The sequence below is a fragment of the Nipponia nippon genome, unplaced genomic scaffold (assembly GCF_047370975.1).
Source record: "Nipponia nippon isolate SJK-2023a ecotype South Korea unplaced genomic scaffold, ASM4737097v1 scaffold_2, whole genome shotgun sequence".
Taxonomy (NCBI): Eukaryota; Metazoa; Chordata; class Aves; order Pelecaniformes; family Threskiornithidae; genus Nipponia; species Nipponia nippon.
The window spans coordinates 17,472,014-17,491,763 of NW_028262336.1; the positions used below are offsets into that span (position 1 = coordinate 17,472,014).

General features: G+C 39.6%; 1 long non-coding RNA gene across 1 annotated transcript; it reads left to right on the forward strand.

The window, feature by feature from the left end:
• The first annotated feature begins 717 nt into the window (after window positions 1-717).
• LOC148055677 (uncharacterized) lies at window positions 718-15,861 on the forward strand. The gene is made up of 4 exons (XR_015704411.1): window positions 718-791; window positions 8,854-8,958; window positions 13,958-14,159; window positions 15,700-15,861. It is a non-coding gene; the product is annotated as an uncharacterized LOC148055677 (long non-coding RNA).
• Window positions 15,862-19,750: the final 3,889 nt, after the last annotated feature.

Consider the following 19,750-nt stretch of genomic DNA (forward strand, 5'->3'; position numbering starts at 1 on the left):
CAGCCATCAGTGCAGTTCAAACTGCATTCTCCCAGGAGCTTAGGATGCAGATATTTCTAACGTACCATTTGTAACGTTTACCATCGCATACTGGTTAAAGATGTCTGCCAAATATTAAAACACTAGGAAATGCTAGAATTGAGTACTTTGGGAATTTCAATTTGTTCCACTTTGTCCCTGCCTGGCATGCATTAATTGTACAAGTATATGCAATCTTTTTCACAAGGACATAGTATGGTCTGGCTTTGAACTGGCTGTCGCCTAGTGGGAAAAGGCTAACAGGTAAAAGCTGGTCACTAGGATTAATTGGTTTTGAAGCCAGATAGTGCAAGTCTCTTGACAGTCCAGAGTGATTTGCCATAATGGGAGCAGAGCTGACACCTCTTTCAGGAAATCAGATGCCAATGTCGCCTTATTCAGAGCAGGCAGGAGGTGAATGGCTCTGTTCTGTGCTAGGAAGACCTTTCTCTGGCTTACCAGGTTGTCAGGTGGAAGGCAAATCTCAGCTCTGTCTCTATAAAAGCACTGCAACTTTGGTTGCAATTTCTTCATTGTGGTGAGGAAAAGTAAAATGACTTTATGCCCCTAAATGTTCCTATTCCCAGTTCTCCTCCTTAAGGTTTTTGGTGAGAAATCATGTGATCAAGATGCCCAATCATTGCTGGTTCTGCAGTCTCCCCACCCCTATTAAATGCTGAGATGGCAGGAGGAAGCTATTTAGAGAGTCATGCTTGGAGGCACTGCAGATTTTTGGTAGTGTGGAGAACAGGAAAAATGCCCTAAACTCAAAGGTAACCTTGTAATGATTCAAATGTTTGGAGTCAGATACTTTTCAGAAACAAGAAAGTGGTTCAGAAATCATTGTTGTACTTTTTGAGGTTTGGGGGAGGCTATGGGTTCCTCTTTTCAGCTCTTTTGCTGGGCAGAGGGCAAATTACTGAGTAAGGCATAGCTGAGATCCTGTGCATGTGGAAATTCAAAGTGTCATAATAGTGGACACTTTGAAATTTTTGGTTTTTTCCCTTGGTTCCTCTACTTTCAGAAACATAGCTCAGGTCAGTAAAAAGGATCAGAAAATAAGAGATTATAGTGGAATGCAGGCATTGACTTGATGCCAGCAGTTGATTTGCCTTAATTTGATTAAACATTCTTCTTGTAGACAAGCAATTGCAAATAGAATTTAAAAATAATCCTAATCATGTCGGGAGCATAGTGATTATCTTTTGATTACTGGAGAGGAAGCACAGTAGGTTATCAGGTGTGATACCTTTCAAGCGCATTCATGAAGCAGGTGTTTTCTAGCCTATTTGTATACATGCCAGCATCTCCCCTTAGGGACTTTGCTTTGATTTAATCATAGCCATCAGGTGTCTTTCTGCTGTCTTCTCCTTTTCTATTCTTCACTGTCTCATTTCCCCTCAAAACCAAGGACGTTAGTCCCTACAGCAACACTTTGTAGACCGCCGGTTATGTTTCCCACCTTCTAAGATATGTGTGGGACTGGAAGCTATGGCTGTGCTGGACTGCATTTTCATCTCAAGTCTACCTGCTGGTAGTGCACCCTCTTAGTTTTACCTTTATTCACTGTGTTCCTCTAATGCTATGTAACCTTACCAACTGTGCTGGTTTTGGCTGGAGTAATTTTCTTCATAGTAGCTAGTACGGGGCTATGGTTTGGATTTGTGCTGAAAACAGTGTTGATAACACAGGGATGTTTTAGTTATTGCTGAACAGTACTTACACAGAGTCAAGGCCTTTTCTGCTCCTCACCCCACCCCACCAGCGAGCAAGCTGGGGGCGCACAAGAAGCGGGGAGGGGACGCAGCTGAGACAGCTGACCCCAACTGACCAAAGGGATATCCCACACTGTATGATGTCATGCTCAGCATATAAAGCTGGGGGAAGAAGGAAGGGAGGGACATTTGGGGTTATGGCGCTTTGTCTTCCCAAGTAACTGTTACGTGTGATGGAGCCCTGCTTTCCTGGAGATGGCTGAACACCTGCCTGCCAATGGGAGGTAGTGAATGAATTCCTTGCTTTGCTTTGCTTGCATGCATGGCTTTTGCTTTCCCTGTTAAACTGTCTTTATCTCAACCCACGAGTTTTTCTCACTTTTACTCTTCTGATTCTCTCCCCCATCCCACTGGGAGGGAGTAAATGAGTGGCTGTGTGGTGCTTAGTTGCCGAAACAAAAGCAAGAGTAAACATTTAGAGAAACAAAAGTTACAGGTAAATAAATACAAACTGTTCTAAGAAACAATGGGATCTCTTAATCATCCTAATAGAATCTCATATACACTATAATGTTTCAGATGCTAAATGGTCTTGGGAGCTGATGATCAGTTTGTAAAAATGTACCTGAAACATCAAAATCTACTATTCTATTTCATTTGTTGTGGATGCTATTTTTGCTATTCAGAATGTTTTCTGATTTTCACTGTCCTCCCTTTTTAGTCACTTTTCCCTTGTACTTTCATTTAATTTCTCTCAACTCCTTCCTGCCTAGATGGCTTAATCAATTTTTTTGGTGTTATTGAAACTATCTCAGATTTATAGTATTTTGCTTTTCTCCCATTAATATTGGAGAGTAAGTTCCCCTTCTCTTGCACTTCCTCTCTCCTTTGAAGGTTCCTGAGTCACTGGAGTGGTGCCATAGTCTTGTAGCCAAATCACATTTAATGCACATCCGTTCATCTGTTTTGATGCAATTACAAAATTAAAATAGACAGGGTACAACTGATTGTCCCTATTTATTTTTTCAGCCATAGGTTATAGACAGACTTTATATGTAGATAGTAGAGTACAGCCTAGAGTCAGTGCTTGTAAGTAGGTAAGCCATTTTAAGGAGGATAATGAGTTCTGGGAATTTCTGTTTTAATTACTTTTTAGCCTAAGCTTTCAAAACAGATAATGTTTTTTGCTGCTGGACTTGAGAAACCTCAGAGGACTGTGGTTTTCTAGAAAATGTGAAGCACCTCTATTCTGAAAATGAGGCTTGTTTACATGTGTCTTAAGGCAGGTGTTTCAAAAAGTGAATTGGTGTTTAGACCAGCAGTCCCTTTTAAAAATACAGGCCCTCCCACAGCATCTTGCAGTTGTCCTTGTTCAGATTTCAGAAGTGACTCGCTACGAGTTGCTTTGTTACTTGCATAGCTAAGGCAGGAAACAAAATATTCAACCCGAATTGATGAGCTCAAACTTGTCTCCTAAACAACTGGGAGAATGAATTAGGGAGTGACATAATCTTCTAAATTACATCTATTATGATATAATAATGCAACATGCCAGAAGGAGCATGAAACTCTCATAATGGCTCTTAATTTAAATTTGTTTTGAATTGGCAAAACACACACAAAAACAACATACTCGATTTAACTCATTTAAACAATGTCAGCATTTAATTAGAATATGAGGATAAAGTGATGGGATATTACGGTCCAGATTTCCATGAAATTTTACTAATCTAGGAGAAAGGACTTACAGCACTTGGTACATAAAATAAGGTACTAAATTTAAAATATGACCCCATGCATATTAGCATAATTAAAATGCCAAACTTTAAAATGCAATTATCAAGTAATAGGAATGCCATGCATCTGTAATGCTAGAATTTCCTTAAAGCACATTAAGGACATGCAACACTCAGCAGTTTTCTAACTACTACTTAATTACCCTTACCACTTATTGCTGCAGAGATGCAGAGTATGGAAAAGATACACATTTGCCTAACCATGTCCCTGCTCATTGCAGGAGGGTTGGACTAGATGACCTTTAAAGGTTTCTTCCAACCCAAACTATTCTATGATTCTATAACCAAAAGAAGCATTAAGAGATTTTCTTTTGTAGTTCTAGTACAGTTAGCCTTTTAAAATCTACTGTATACCTTGCTCAGTGAGCAGCTAATGAAATCATCTGTAAATCTGAATTTTAAAACTGTCGTTTGAATACTTCAGTTAGCCTCAAGTGCACCCTATTGTGTGAATCTCTGTTGCCCTTGTACAAAGCTCAGTGGTGTAAGAGTTTCAGAGTGCTCCTTAAAAGCTCCTTTGTAGTTGCCAACCTGTTGCCTTTCAAAAGAAAGTCTTACCTTTCATACATTTGTCCTTTTGACAGGATCTCCTTTATAATCAATTTTGCAGTTCTTAAGAAGCCGGTTCAGGTTTTGAGAACACTCTAGTCCCTTTCATGTAACTGTTGTAGGGCTTTGACTTTATTTAGAGGCTGACTCCCTTTCTCTTATGTAAAGCTTTTAAAAGCAGTTGTATGTTTGAGTCTTGTGATTTCTTTTCTCTGACTTCAGGAAAAACAAATGGAAATTTGATTCGTCGCTTGCATAGCCTTTAAGATTAGCAATAGCTACCTGAGCTAAGCACATTTTAAGCTGTCTCTCTGGTCTGAGATACTTTCCATTGTCAAATACTTATTTCACACAGAGTGGCTGTGCGCACTGCTCTGGAGGTGGGGGAAAAAATAAAGGTGACCTGAACAACTGCATCTGCAAGTATTTAATGCAATGCCTTCCCCCTTTGGTCTCCTTGGACAGTTTATAGACTACCTGTGGATAGCTTGCTTGAGCGTGCCTGGTGCTTTTACCTGGTCAGGAGAGTTGGGATGTGTGGATCTCATATGCTGCACAGGGAGCATCCTGGTTGAATTCAGGTGTGAGCTTTCAGGGTCCCCTGGTGATGGCAGCTGAGTCTTGTCTTGAGGGAAGGTTTTTAGCAATCACTGAAGACATAACATGGTTTCAGATTCTCTTATTCTCAATTTGGATGTCTTCACATCTGTGCTGTTTATAAGGGAAACAAGGCCAATCTTGATATGATTAGGAAAAGATTATGAAGTCCTTGTTCCAGGAAGATTAAAGAGAAATTAAAAAAAGGGAGGGGGGGGAGGGAGAAGAAAGAAAGGAAGAAAACCTTTGCAAAGGAACAACACGCTAGGAACAGCAATAGAGGAATATTGCTAAGGGGAAATCCTTTTTTGAAGAAAAGGATAATAGCATCTGGGTAATGGGGTTTACCACAAAATCTAATTCTCTCTGAACACTTCTTAAACTAGCTGTATGTGTTTCTTCTGTACTGTCTCCACTTTGAATAGAGACAGGCGAGAGTAGGAGGCTGAGTTATTTCCTTTGGCACCAGCCCAGAGACTCTCTGAGCTGTGTTGGTCTCAGCCCCTGGAGCACTCTCTGTGCTCACAGGGAAGGCATTAGGCATTACTTTCAAGAGACAGGGGGCTTATGTCTTGGTGCTGGATTTTTTTCCGTTATCATAAATCCTGTGGAGAACAAGCGTTGAAAAGCTTATGCAGGTCCAAAAAGTAGTGACAGTATTAATGGCTCGGAGCCTGCAACAAGCGTGCCATTTCAGTGCAGGCACCCAGAACTGGCACAGTGAATGCGACTAGAAGAAAAAAATTCTCCAAAGAGCAGTCGGTCAGGAGTTCATTTTATTTTCCTCTACATTCACTGCACTGATGAGCACAATTAACAGCTGCTTCACTGGAAAGAGTTTTCACTCAGTTATTGCCTTCATCTTGGACTTGGACTCATTCGATAATTATTTTTACATGCTAACTTTCACATCATCAATTGTTCTTCCCAACCTTGCACAGTAATGACAAAGGAATTATAGTAAAGTAATTGGTTTTTACTCTTTCCTTGTTATATGCCTACTTTTCTTATAAGTGCAGTAATTTCCCCTGCCATGCTGAGATGTGTACCATATCTTTCTTAGGACAATGTGTGTATCTGATCAAATACATCAGCCAGGTAAGCCAGATGACACATCTACTGCTGTTCAGAAAATAGATTCTGCATTGAATTAACCACTACAAAAGCAAATCTCCACTATTTCAAAGAATGGTAGGATTGCTCTCAATACTAATTTCCTATCAGTATGGGATGGATAAAGCATTGAAGTGGAAGTCAGAAATCTATCAAATGGCTCATTGACCTTGGACAACTTGGATTGTTTCTCCTTGAGCTTCTTGACTGTATGCCTACTTCTGTACCATATCAACTCTGCAGAAGAGAAACCATTTCTGTACTTGTTTGTACAATCTCTGTTTTGCTTGGAGTCTCCAGGTAACTTAAAATATGCCTCACTTAAAAACAAAGCTGTGGAGCAGTTCAGCTCCCACTTGTTTCCTTCCAAATTCCTTCACCTGATAGCAAGTGCAGTCCTGTGGTTTGGATTAAAATGATGTGCAATTCCAGTAGTCATATCATGTGGCCTCAGGAGGTATTTCCTTGGGAACTTCTGCTCTAAGCTTTCTAAAGCAAAAAATGGTTCCGTTCAACCTATTAGCTGAAAGTCAACAAATGTGAATGTGAATTAGTCCAGTCAAAATGGGCTAAACAAATGTAGTGATATCAAGGTGGGTAAATAACTGGCTTGTGGATAAAAATTAATGGAGTTATCCCGGTGTGCTAGGCATTCACTTAAACAGTAACCAGAGTAATGAAAGCTTAAACTGTTCTGTCCCTCATCCCTTCTTCATGTCCAGAAAGCAACAGTGCTTCTGGAGAGTGCCAGAGGACAGTGAGCTCTTGCATCAGAAATCCAGCACCACGGAGGACACCATCCTCCTCTTGAACCATGTTCTTATTGCACTGGGTAGCTGAAAGGGACCCATGTGTCATCACCATCTCTATCGGCTTCAGCAAAATCCTAGTCAGTGCCAGACTATGAGACCTGAAGTCCTGTTCTCACTTTTTTTTTTCCTGTTTCCTAGTGTATTGTGTATTTCTTCTCTTTTCTTCCTCTCCTTTTGCTTTTATTCAAGAGTTGGGCTTGGGTAGCTAGGATTGTTTTGTAGCATGTCAGAGAGCCTGTGATCACAAAGGCTGCTGCAGCAAAGTTTGAAATAGCCAGACTTGTAGAGGTTTGTCAGATCCAACCACAACAGGTAAGACCTTGTGCTGGGGACTTGCCACTCTCTGATGGCGAGAGACAGACTCGGAAACAGAAGCCGCATTTTTTTTTTAATCTCCATAGTTCTTTTTATTTTCTGCCCTTTGCAAGCTTGTTTTGTCTTTGAGAAAAGAGGATCAAGCTACAACAGAAACAGCAGTAACAACAATTCCAGCTCACTTCAGCATCTGTTTTTCTTTGCCATCAAAAGGCCTGTTATTTCCCTTGTTAGCACCCTCTGATAGATTTGCTAAACAGCATGTTTTGTTAAACTTTGTTAGAACTCTGGTGGCAAAGAGAAAGGAATTAACAGAGGCTGATAAAAAAAAAAAATTAATTCTGTAACTTCCATGTGCTTTCCCTTCTTTTTTGTCCTGCCCTTGTAATAATCAGTTATGAAAATTATTATTCTATGATTGTTTTCTACGTGATTAAGGAGGCTAAAGTCTTTGCTCTTGGAACCTCAGATCAATGCAAGAATTTAATGTTGTCCAAAAACAAGACCACACAAACACCTTTGACTCTCTTGGCCCATTTCTATAGCTGACCATAGCAAAGCAGAGGTTAGAAGCAGGTCTCATAAAAGAGTTTCTCCAACACAGCACTAGACAAATGGTAGAAAATAAGCTTCTATATTTGCTACAGGAACATGGCCCACCTCCATTCAGCAGGACTGTCATTACAAATAATAAATATGAAAAAAAATTATAGCTCTATTTGGCCTTTGGAAAGAGTTTGAGAAGGGACAGGTAATTTTGGGGCCTGTTTAAATCATGCAGAACATTTCATAGCTTTAGACTCCATCTCATGGTATGGGTCTAGATCCATCAAGGCTTCTAAACACATTTGAAAAGAGAAACCTATTGAGATTAAAATGTCATCTTCTAACCCTGTGGGAAAGAAATAAAAGGGAGACTGTGGGTCTTATAACCACTGCAAGTTTTATGAAGAACTAAGATCAACTCGGCTTTGATGTTTGTGAGTAAGCCAGTGTCTTTTGCTAAAAGATAAGGTGAGTTGGCCCCAAAGTATCATTCATTGTATGCTTGAAGAGTTCTGGTACAGTGGAGCCCACCTGGTTGTGGCCTGTATGTGTGACCTGTGTCTCTAGCCACAGCAACAGCATCTGCCTTTGAGGTGCAGCTTCCCAGGGAATGAGTTGTTAGCCTATGGATGTCTTATCAAATGTAGGAGGAGGTTTTCTTCAGAAGCTGCAAGGGTTTGTTTTCTTATGGAACTTCAGCCCATTCTGGAGTAACAGTGAGCTCATCCTTTCACAAAGGCTCTTTATGTAAATTATATAGCGAGTTTAATTTGCACATAAGGATTAATTTGCACTGAGTAGTAAATATTTTTAGCATTCCTTGTTCTGAGCACTAGGGTTGAATATGGAGCTGAGCAGAATTTGTTGCATGGCTCTGCAGTACATATTTGAAAATGTCACTGTTGCTGGTGATCAGGGTCACTGTTGCTGGTGATCAGGGTAAGAGGTGGTAAAGGTTTACAGCTTCCTTAGAGACAGAGGATTCCATTGGGATTTGGGGGAATAATTGAATTGCCAATATATACTGAACGTATGAATTGATGAGGGACACTAGTCACATCAGGGAAAAGACAAATCTAGTGCAAGGTGGGACAGCAAGATATCCCTGAAATAATTTAAGAACCAAATATATTGTAAAAATGTTATAGACCTCTTTCTGAATGAAACCAATATAAAACAGTAACAAGTGGGTGTGTGAAACCGTTTTCTCCCCATATGCGATGTTTCCAGTGTTACAATACTGGGAACAGTTTTAGTACCCATATTTTCAAAAGGCTGTTTGGAAGCCAGAGGGAATACGGAAAAAGCCAACAAAATCATTTGAAGGCTAGAGAAAAAATTTCATTGTTTAGCTTCCCAAGAAAAGCCAACTGCATTGTGATGTGATTACAGTACCTGAAAGCCATATGAGAACAAATGCCTGGAAGCGTGAGCTAGAGAATCGCCAGGTACAAACACACCATTGCAAGCAGCATAACAGAGACTCCATCCATCCTGGTAAGTGGATGTTTTTGGGGGGATGTGGATTCAAAGCATCTCTTAATGGCAAAAACCCAGAGGGCATGAACGTGTAAGCTAGAAAACAACTTCACTGAAGATCAGTGTCATTAGGCATTGTGCAGATCAAAATGTTGAGCAGTGTGTTCACGGTCCAGAGGCACAATTACCTATTAGCATCAAGTCTATCACCCTCCAAATGCTCTTTTTTTTTTTCTTAAAAAAAAAATAGACTTATTAAAGAAATACGTAACTTCCAGATGGCAACCAGGGCTTCTAAATGGGATCAGCATACCAGCTTAAAGTTATCATTTTTGAAGTGATGACGACAACCTTTCAGACATCACATCTTAACTTTAAACAGTGACTATCTGGAATTTTGAAAGAATGTAATTCTGAGCTTGAAGAAAAAAATGAATCAACATAGAATTAGTTTGCTTTTTTTATGGGTTTTGGGGGTTTTTTTGTTAATGTCAATGCTGGGAATTATTATGACTATTGAGTGACATCTAGTGGATATGATGCTGAATACCATCATCTCAAAGGAAAAACCTTTTGAAATAAATCAGAGTTGTAGTGTTGGTAAAGTGACCACCTAATTAAATTATTATACATTGTAGCAACATGTAGGTAACAAGCCAGGGAGATAGAATCCAACTCTTCAAGAAAACTGAAACTTTGTGTCAGATCTCTCTTTTTTTTTTTTAGATCCCTCTAATTCTCTCATAAAAAAAAAAAACCAAAACCAAACAAAAAACCCCACAAAAAACCAAAAGCAAACAAAATAAATAAAAAAACGCACTACTTGCTACACATTTTGGATCACCTATTGTTCTTTCATATAATCTACTTTTTAATCTACATACATATACTCTTTACCAGCCCACTCACTGTGAATCACAATCTGTCGCACAGTAGCACTGATATGCTGAAGAAGGGCTTCTGATGCATTTTTGGATGGATATTTTTCGTTTTTCATTTCATTTTTCACAATTCAATATGAACTTATCCTTGAGGCTTACTGGCTACAGTAAGTCTGGAGTTGACATTCCAGGTTGCTTTACAGTGAGCTGATGACAGAAAAACTGTAGGTATTTAGAAAAGATTGTTGAAGAAGAATACCTGAAATGCTTGTTTGGCTTAATTCTCTCTTTGGGAAAATGTATTTCTGGGAAGACCACGTTTCAGAAATTGAGACACAGAGACTTCAATTTTTGAAGCTGAAGGAAAAAACTGTCAAAAGAAAGCTTTTGTATCCTCAGGGCATGATTTGTCAGGTGCCTTACTGCTTGCTTAACTTTACTGATCATAAAGCATGTAATTGTGAACTCTGGATTTTTCACCTTGGCCACAGAACCCTCACAGGGCTCTGTAGCACCTTTTAAGCTCACACTTATGAATGTTATTTTATTCAAGTTTGTAAGTGTAAATTCAATTTTTTACACATTTATCACATACAATTTAACCAAGCCTCTGGATATGGCAAAACACTGCTATTCCATTGATAAGCTAAATCTGAAAGTCACTAATGTGGGATTTAAGGGGAAAGTGGTAGAGAGTAATATGTTTTGATTACTCCTGGATTATTATAGAGAAATATAAATTATATGTAGTCAGAATGTTGAGAGAAATAATTTATTGTATTCTACAGATAAGATAAATGAAATTTAGATTAGGCAGATATGGTCAGTAAAGAATACACTAAATGCAGAGAATAGAATGCAGTGGGGTCAGTGATTTTATACTTATTTTTGTACTTGAGAGAGTTTTTATTAATAAATCAGATTTTAGAGACATATGCTGCTTTGGCATATCTGTCATTGGATTGGCATGCTGTAACTTCATCTGGACCCACTAGCTGATCTTTCTTCTCCCCCCCCCCCCCCCCCAAGTCCAGTAAGATATTTGTTGCACAGACTGCAGATATTCCAAGATATGTCCCTACTGGAGACGCTGCTCCATGTCCTCCACCCTCCCATCTTTATCTGCAATCTCGCACTCTCTTGATGCAGTCAGAAGGGGAAGCTGGAGCTGCAGCAGTTACTGCTCCTGCTCCAACCAGCGCCAGAATGGCTCAGTCTTGTGGCAGGTGGTTTGCAAAGCTGCAACCATCTGGTAGCACAATTTCAAATAGCTGTTCACAAGCCACTGCACATTCCTACCAATGAGCATGTCAGAGTGCAGCAGTGCTTCATCCATAATGGTCTATTAAGACTGGGAAATCAATACCAGATACTCATAAGAGGTGGAAGAGTGGACCGCAGGCTGCAAGGAAGGATTTAGAGGTTGTTCAGACTTTACCTCTCTCCCCCACTCCTCCCCCACCCTTCTCCCCAGCTGGAATGCAGTGATGGTTTATCTTTAAAAGGGATTTTATGTGAGTTATTCTTGTCTTTCCAGAAAATCTGCACTGTATTTGCATGCAGATATACTTCTTCATAATAACTGCTTGTCTTTCTGTGACATCTTGTACTTGTGTGTAGGCTGGGGCTAAGCTTCTATTTTAGAAGAAATGACATTTTTAAGATACAAGGCTGCTTTCTCTTTCATAGTATATTATGTTCAGGTTTACTAAATAAATGAACTGGAAAGCCTAATCTCTGTAAAAGTTATGTGTTACAGATAGACTAATTTCATCAGTTCTAAATTTACTTTTGTCACACAGGCACAAAATAATAATAATAAAAAAAAATCCCAATTCAGTGAATCTTGTTTATAAGTCAAAGTTTTCTTTCCATAAACATTTTCAGTGTCAAGCTATAAGGAGAATTTATGACCCACAAGTGAGCTTCTTCCCTTTTGGGAGATAAATTAGTGACATACTCTGTTTTATTCAAAATGTGTATCAAAATCATATCCCAGTGTAGCCAACTCTTAAAAGTTTATCTTCTGTTTTGTGATGCCTTGTGTTTGTATTCAGCCCACTTGTAAAGATAACATTTTTTTCAGACTTCTGAAATTTTTTTGAAGAGGAAATTTGTGTCATTTTAGAGGAAAGCTTGAAAAATATGTGGGTCTCCTGATGTTCGCAAATGAGAAAGCAAACAAGCAGGACCCGAACTTCTGATCCAGCCTGGGGAAAGCTGGGCAGATAGCATACGTGACTCACGAGATAGGAGATGCTTTGCCTGACACCACTGAAAAATAACTGAGAGCCAAGGCTGCAGCAGGAGCTCCCCCGCCAGAAAGGCAGGCTGAACATTTTGTGCTATTGCACTGCTGGTGCTGGACAGCAGAGGGCTTTACAGGAGCCGATGCACGAAGAGCAGAGTTCCCATCCTGTGCTTGCAGTTCTTGACGCTGAAATACTCCTGCAGTCTTTTAGTGAAATAAACGTGGGAGGATTCATTTATCCTTTTGACTCGGCTACCCAATACGACCCTCTCAGATTACTGAGCTTTACACGCAGTTTCTTTCTATTTCTCTCTTGTTTCATCTGAGCCCTCAACTTGGACCTGAAAACTGGCACATATCTGGAGACATTTCTGCAGATGTGCTTGGAGTTTGCCAAGCCCTTCACGGGAGGTAGGAAGCGATACTCTGTCTTGCAGAGCTGGGGCCAGCTATGACCTACAGGAATGTCAGCTCATGGGTTTCAAATCAGTGCTGCTCCTGATTTCAAATCATTGCTCAGCTGTAACCAGAGCTATTACACACAGGGTAGCCTCTGCATGAACAGTAGGAGCTTACCAGGGAATAATACAAAATGCTAATAAAAATGCTGCTCCTGTGAGCTAGGGCAGCTGGACATAACAGCTTCTTTTGAGCCCCGCAACCTGAGGAAGCGGTACTTCATGTAAGATTAAAAGTGCAGCTGAAAGGCAAGGTACACTGGCTTAGGGCTTGGAGACATGTTTATGTGGACTGAAGCTGATTCAAACCTGGAGAGCTGGGAGTGTGCAGCGCTGTTTAGACCTGCTATTAGTCTTAAGACATCTCTTTGTGGCTCTGGTCAACTGTATGCTACCAAATTAACAATATTCAGTTCCCAGGAATAGCCTAAGGAAAAAGATGGAGCTCCAAACCTGCATGAGGTTTGCTGCTGGAATATTAGGATTTTTTGCTGTTGTTGGTATTTTAATAGCCAGTCTGGACACTGATTGTAATTTTTTAACATATTTGTTTTATCAAATTGGACTGGCCTGGACCACAAGGTTTCTCACTCTTGAGATTGTGCACTTTTCCTCTTGCCACATGCAAATACAGGCATGCTGTTGTCTTCAGAATAGAAAGGCAAGAGAAGTCCTATTTCATGGCAATTTTATAGAAAGGGGACTCTCTTATCAGTTTTCTGAAAGTGAGGTTGTTAACTTTGCAGATACTTGAAGTTTAAAAGGTTTGGGCATTCGTATTTATTTATTTATTTTAGGGATCAATATCTCATCTACTTCAAATACTGTTAGGCTCATACTTGCCAAAAAAGTTTCCACTGCAAATCTATTTTTTTCTCTGCACGTAAACAATTTCTACTTTCAGCTATTTAGCTATCGATGATTCAGTGTAAAAACAAAAAAATTGACTTTTGTTTTTTACACTGCTACTAAGCCTGCAATACCTGTGGTTTTAAGTGTTGTCTCAGACGGTGTACTTGAAACATTAGTTGGATACTCATTCACAGAGTATAAATTTGCGAAGGTAAAAGACTTTTAATGTCACAAGTTCCTGTTTCCAGAATGTGAATAACGGACATCTTTCTTTTCTTGTTAAGTACAGTTTGGAAAGCAAAAATAGGTAAGCTATAAAATCATTTCCCCAATCTATTTTTTTTTTTATTTGTTGCTGTTCAGGAAGCTCTGATTCCACAAATTAACCCTTGCAGGAGAATTCCTGTTGCTGTGCCAGACCCTGCTATCATTAAAGCCATCAAGATGTTGGTCATCCATTTCTGATTTCAGCAAATCCAGCTTTTGCTGAAAATCTCTTTTTAAAAGCAACTTTACTAAACCTCAGAAACACTGTGGCATTGCTTTGCAATGCATTGCTATGCTTTGCTTTGCAGATATCCAGCCACACACAAGACGAGCCCTGTTACGAAAAATGTTTCACACCAATAATGCAACAGAGATTGTGCTGTGGTGCTGCTTGCTTTATTAGCACTGTCCTGACCCACATTTGTGATTCCAACAAATGTTCTGGAGGAAGGGGCCACTGTTACCAAGTAGAAAACCTGACTAATCCACTGTTTGGGGGGATCACAGAGGGTAAAACCCATCCTCCATTTCACCCTCGGTGACTAGGGGGAAGTCTGCTCTCATACGGAATGGAGAGTTCTTGCAAAAGTTTAATACTAAAAGTCAAGTGAAAGCCATACTATTCAAGGGAATGTTAAAAAGCATAAATATAATTGTCCTTGTGAAGGTCAGAAATATTTTTCTTATTAGTTAGTAAACCGTATCTTCTAGAGCGTATATATATATGTTTTATGGTACATTTTGTCTTTCAGTGGCTGCCAGAGTGAAATCTTTCCCTTTTAGCTATGTTTTACAACAATATAATGATAATTTTTATTTAGTGAAAGTAAAAGTGAAACAAGACAGGCCTAAGCGACCTGAAAATGAGACAGAGCTAGAAGTTAATAATGCTTATTTCATTTTGTGCAAAGAACTTAGCAGCAAGCTTCTTTCTTTCTTTTAAATATACTTCATAAGGTCAGCATTCAAATACCCAAAACCCAAAGCTGTTTGTTTGTTTGTTCATTATAAAAAACATTTTCTTAATCTTAGGGTTATACTAAAACTACATTTCAGGCATGCTCAGACCCTCAGCTTTCATGGTCATTAATATAAACAATTTGGAAGTCTCTAAAAATGTATGCCATAAAGACAAGAGGAGTAAGAGGCTTTCCAGCTGAGATATACCCGAGTGTCACAGTCCTGGGCAGCACAGCCTTGTGCACGTGAATTATCCCAGTGACTTCACTGGGATTTACTTGCACAGGCAGACCTGCTCACAAAGAAAGAGCATTTGCACTTCTGGAGCCATAGTTACTTCCCTACAGGGGGAAATAGCAAAAGGTTGGTAACCTTAGCTGTGGCTGTACAATGTGCCAAAAGCAAGAATGTGCTATTCGCAGACTGATCGATGATAATAAATCATAACAAGAAAATCAATTGTTTCTTTGAATCAGGATTAAGAACACCTAGAATTACTTGCAAAAATGCCACAAGCAGGCAAGAAATGCCAACAGCATAAGCAGAGGAACAAATTAACATCAAGCGCTATAATGTCCTTCCCATTTTCTGATGGGCAGCAAATAAAAATACAGAAACAATACAGCAACCAGTTTTTCTGTGTCAAGTCTCTCCAACATTTAAATTAGGTTCATAAATTAAATTAGACATGTTATTCTATACTAGTTGCTGTTAAAATCGAATACTGTTTACTGCTTCTATCAATATATTACCCAATTCCATTTGTGGCTTCACCAGTGGTCATTAGTTTGCCTTTGGCATACCCTGTGGGATTTTTACACAAAAGCTATTTAAAACATGTACCTTTCCCTATAAAGTCCAACCATGAAACCAGTGATTTGAAAGCATAACCTGCCAGAATTGCTTTTAAGAATAGTGTCCTGAAAATTTACAAGCTGTCAAGGTCAAATTACAAAGTTACAATCAATGAATATGAGACTAGATTAGACATTATTTTTTGCGGGGGGAGGGAATATTTGTACATCTAAATCCTATAAGTATCTAGTGTTCTGGTATTCACTACGACTCTCTACGTCTCTGCTTTGTCTAGAGGGCAGCTGGTTCCCACTGTGATCTCCAGAAGATTGTGTAAAAATTTATTGCAGCAGGACAAGATGATCATGTAAAAAATCCCTGGGCAAACCTCTGGCTGCTGTCATAGCTTCCTCCTCCACATGTTGGCAATTTTCAGGGTGATTGGAAAAGTGTTTTATTATTTATTTATAATCAGGATTTTAAAAAATATAATTAAAGAAGCATTTTGCTTGTTTGGTTGCCTTTCCCCCCTTTTTCCCCCCCTTTTTTGGACTATGTTCCTCTTTCCCTTTTCTCTTTCTTTCCCTTTTCTCTTTCTTTCCCTTTTCTCTTTCTTTCCCTTTTCTCTTTCTTTCCCTTTTCTCTTTCTTTCCCTTTTCTCTTTCTTTCCCTTTTCTCTTTCTTTCCCTTTTCTCTTTCTTTCCCTTTTCTCTTTCTTTCCCTTTTCTCTTTCTTTCCCTTTTCTCGTTTTCCACAGCAAAGGGCAAATCAAGTTTTGGGGGAGAGGTTCTGGGGTCTTTGGCTCTTGCGGCAATGATCATCATGGAGGCTCAGGGAACATTTACTGTATGAACTCACACTGTAATTGATGGTGGTTGTTGAGTTATTGGCAAAGACAATCTTTATCTTCAGCATTCATTATTCAGTGAAGTTAAACATGTTTTAACGATGTCAAGCAAAAGCCTTTGTCTGAGGTTAGTAAAAGTGGGCAAGGCATATTAAGGCCAAAGGAGTCCATCTTAGCAAACCCACACCTAACCACAAACACTTTCTTAGTCCAGAGAAAACACGCAGTTTTAAACAAACAACTTGCTATTTTACTTTACTTTATCCTGCTTTGTTCAGGTTCCTGTAACATCTTTCTTCATCAGCATTGTTTCTAGAGTGCAATAAGTCACTGCACATCTATTGCTGGGATATTTTCCCTCTTATTATTTCCCCAGGGAAAATAACAGTATTTATTCAAGTACTTTTTTTGGAAAGGACTCGGGTTCATTCTGTATTTGTTTTAAAATGTATATGTGATTGTGTATTTATGTGAGAGAAGGCAAGGTCAAAGAAAGTTGTGGCTTGCATAAATAGCACTAGATGGTGCTGTGAAGAAAAAGATCTGAGCTACCTTTCAGCAGTCTAACTTGGGTGCTGAAATTTGCATAAGCACATTCATAAACTGTATAAAGCAGATATACATTGCTGTTCAGGATTGCACTGGATTACTTCCTTTAGGACTGGAAAGTGGTGAGAACCAACATCTGACCAGTACCCAGGAGAGGTCGGGTCCCCCAGGCAAATGCCAGAAAAATGTAGGTGTCAGGTATGACCTTTACCTCAGAGTCACAGACAGCTGCTGCCACATGTGCTCATATGAGAACCAGAAAGTAGGACGGGATTTGAAAATCTATGGAAAATCACCGTAGAGAGTAGAGCAAAGGTCTTATGAGTCTGTTGCAGCCAAAGAAACGCAGAGCACCATTCTGAACTAATTAAGGCATCAAGGTTTTCCTAGCCTGTTATAGATGCTATGAAAGCTGTACCTACAATTGCTGCTAAGAGAGCACTTCACATCAGGAGGAAAAACACTCCTCCTCCCATTATTTATCCTCTTCCTTGACAGACGTGTTCATCTGCTCAGATGTGATGAAGAACTTGTCCAGCCTCCAGGCTTTGTCTCCTTTGGGGATTTTTCCTTTGTTCCAGCTCTCAGCATGGAGCATAAGTGGAGAAAAAGGTCTGAAAATGCAACTGCAGTTTGTACTACCGTATAGGCCGATCTGCCTCTGCAGGCAGGGGTGCTGAGTGCATGCCTTTCAGAGTGGAGCAGTGTGGCAAAGTGCTGTAACTTACAGCTTCAAGCCATTTATCTCAAAAATGGTCCAGTCCAGTGCTGACAATGAGATGCCCATGCACCCCATTCAGTCGCTCTCAGCTTTGCAACTAGTTACGTCCTGAATTGACAGCAATAAATTAGTTTTCCCCTAGAACAAATGGCGCATTAGATTATCATCTGAGAGGCAAAGCCAGCCCCACAAAATATCTATGCTCAACCCATCTGCGACCATGTTAGATGTTTCCAGTGGCATCATTAGCTCCCTTGTCACCATTGATTCATTCAGAACAAGCTCCTTCTTCACTTCTTCCTAGCTGCTTGGGTCTACCTCTTGAGTCTGGATCTATGAAAAATGGATTCATGCAATTTTATTTTATGTTGGTGTTATTCCTAAACTTCAAGAGGCATAATTTATTTTGCCATCTTTATGGTGTTCCTACTTATTTTTAAAACACTTCTAAACACAGAAGATATACAGAAAGGCACTTAAATGTCTGGTGAGTGGTGTGTTTAAGTTAAAATTATAGTATTTTAATACTTCACATGCAATGATCTCTTTGTAAAGTTTTCATAATGTCAGAGAAGTTTATAGAATAAATTAGTTTGACTTCATTCAGAGTGCTAACATTTATAAATCTACAGCGCTGTCTTTCTGAATATATTTACTGCTGCAGAGAAGAAGGGGGGATCAAAGGGCTCTAACACTTATTTCTGCCATCATTTCTCATCTTCAGCACAGTTTGAGTTTTGTATACATAGCAGTTTCCTGCTCCAGAGATGTCAGAAATTATCTGGAGCCTGTTTACAGGACATTAGAATAGGGTATGGACAAACCTGCAAAAGAGTAGGTACTGCATATGTTAAATATTAATGGCCCATATAAGTCATGAATCCAGATTCACTCGCAAATTTATTGTATGCTGTATTTTGCAGTGTGGGCGTGGGAATAAAACTAGAATCTGTCTTTTCTGAGTGCACTTCCCCCCACATGTTATTTTAGCCTTGACAGTAATAAAAGGAGAGAAATAAACAGTGCAATACTAGTGATCAAAAGCATCAAAACACCTCAGGAAAATGTCTAATTGTAAAAGATCACCAAAGTAACAGCAACAGTAATTTCTGGTTCTGCATGGGTTTGATGCCTTGAGATGTTAAATTCCCAGAGCTTGGGAGGAGTTTTGAGTTCTTAGTGTATCACACCTATAAAAAGCCAAACCACCCAACAATATGCTCTTTTTCCCTCAGCAAGAAGAGAACCTGTTTTTTAATTTATCAGCAGCATTGCCCTCTCTAGAATGCTGCTTTTTGAAAAGCTCCACCAGACTGAGTCAAACAATCTCAGAACTTCATGGTTTTGACAAAAAAGTTGATGTGACCCCTAGAAGTTCAAATCCCTGCAAAAACAAATAAAGAGAACCAATAATTTCTCAACAATTGGATTTTTTTGGCATGGAGGTCGTAATTTCTGAGCATTTGGGGATGGTAATACCATGAAGACCATATCCTGCCCTTATTCTCCCAGTAATTTCCCATGTGAGTGAATAAACCACCACCACAGCAATTTGCAGAATCATAGATGCTATATTTCTGGGTGAGAAGGGGGTGGAGTGAAGAATTTCCCCCCCCCCCCCCCATTATGTCTGGTTTTGGGCAATATTAAGTACCTCTGTAGATAAACAATGAAGAAAAAACCACTGTGGCATATTCCATGAATTTAGAATTATTGGGGATAATTGCAACCACCTGGCTTGACATCTTCCATAGCACAGAGCAAAAATCTACCCACTTGTCTCTTCTTGGAGCCCAGCATACCTGAAGCACAGCATTCCTTCTGAAAGATATCTGATCTTGACTTAAGTACTCCAGTGTTTGCAGAAAAAGCACAAGTCTGTTAGCACAATTATTACTGAACGCTATTAATAATATTAGAAATCTAATGATGGGAGTGAGACCTTCTGAGGTGACTGACCTCTGGGCCATTCCCTTGGCCAACAGCAAGCTTAGCTGCACCTGCCTACATTACTCCAGACACCTCTGTCTAACCTGGTTTTTTAAAGACTTCCAGTGCTGGAGGCTCCACAGCCTCCCTAGGAAGGCAGCACGTAGGGGACAGTTGGGCCCTGGGGAACATACTAAGGCCAGTGCTACGAAACAAACCTTCCATTTCTTCTTTTAAAACTTGAGAAGACAATTTTCACATGGCAAACTATGGGAAGTTTTAGACAGCTGCTTTTGCTAC